Source organism: Genypterus blacodes, unplaced genomic scaffold, assembly GCF_046128005.1.
Source record: "Genypterus blacodes isolate CSIRO-AG114 ecotype Tasmania unplaced genomic scaffold, CSIRO-AGI_Gbla_v1 ptg000045l_1, whole genome shotgun sequence".
Taxonomy (NCBI): Eukaryota; Metazoa; Chordata; class Actinopteri; order Ophidiiformes; family Ophidiidae; genus Genypterus; species Genypterus blacodes.
Genome location: NW_027466858.1, coordinates 3,247,086 through 3,248,330, shown reverse-complemented (window position 1 = coordinate 3,248,330; position 1,245 = coordinate 3,247,086).

Below are 1,245 nucleotides of genomic sequence, written 5' to 3'. Positions count from 1 at the left end.
GGCTTTGGCCTGCTGATCCACCCAACAGTCCATCTCACATAAACACACACATGGATACTGCATTAAAGTTACTCATTCTACAGCTGAATAAATAATTTATCCATGTAAGGGAAATCTGAGAGGATTGAATTTAATAGAAGGGGGGGGAAATGAAACAATATAGAATGCCTACAAATCTAATTTTACAGTGTTGAACTATTTTCTAGTAGATGACTTACAAGTCTGGGTCCACTGCCTCAGTTTATCTGTCTGTAATCTTAGTTAAACAGGCATAAAGGCTTCAAGGAGTTACATCACTGCAAGAGCTAATAATGTTCAGTTGAGGTTGTATAAATGTGTGTGAGCTGTTGTTGTATTTGAGGCTGTTGTTGGTTGTTAGTTAAGTATCTGATTGCAAGAGGCATTCTAAAGCCACGGTGTATGTAAACACATTTTAATATAATGCAGATTCATGACAGTGAATCATTGTATATACTCATGAATCATCTTGACCGAATGAGTCAGAAGTTGTAGATCCATGTAATCTGCCTCTGTGCTGCCCTCTGGTGGACATACACTATGTGGACGCTTCTTCGTTGCTGCTTGTCAATAACCCAACGTTTCCTTTAATTCTCAACATTAAACTACATTTACCCACTTTACATTCACAAACAAATGCATCTTGATTTCAAGTCCACTATTTATGGACTATACTAATTACCATTGCAGTGGTTCTAATACATAAAGTATTCCACCGGTGGAGAATTAAATCTATGGTTCAGTCGTGTTATTTTGCTCATTTCATCTCAGATGTTTTTGAGTGTAACCCCCTTTCGTTTTTTGAAACCTTTGACCAAGGTTTAAACTTGCTCCAAACTCACACTTCATGCCCAAAGGAGGCTGTGTGCGAAATTTAAGCTGTCTAGCGGCTTCTTTTCCGTGTCTTCAAAAACAATTTAAATTTGGTCAAAATTGTCCAACCGGCTCCAAACCCACACCAATGGACACTAGTGCCATGTGGATGTTGTGTAAGACTTTTTTTTTATATTTTATGTCTTTCTGAGGCCAAGATATGAGTCGTCCAAAAAAAGTGTAAAATTTGATAAGGGTTTTTTAAAAATTTCAACAAAATTTAAATATACTCCTTACTCACAACAACAGATCCTCCTGCCCTCTGGAGGCTGTGTGAGAAAGTTTAGAACTCTCGCTCTTTCCTTATCCAACACACACCCCTCGTCAATAAAAAACGAGGCGCACCATGACTCA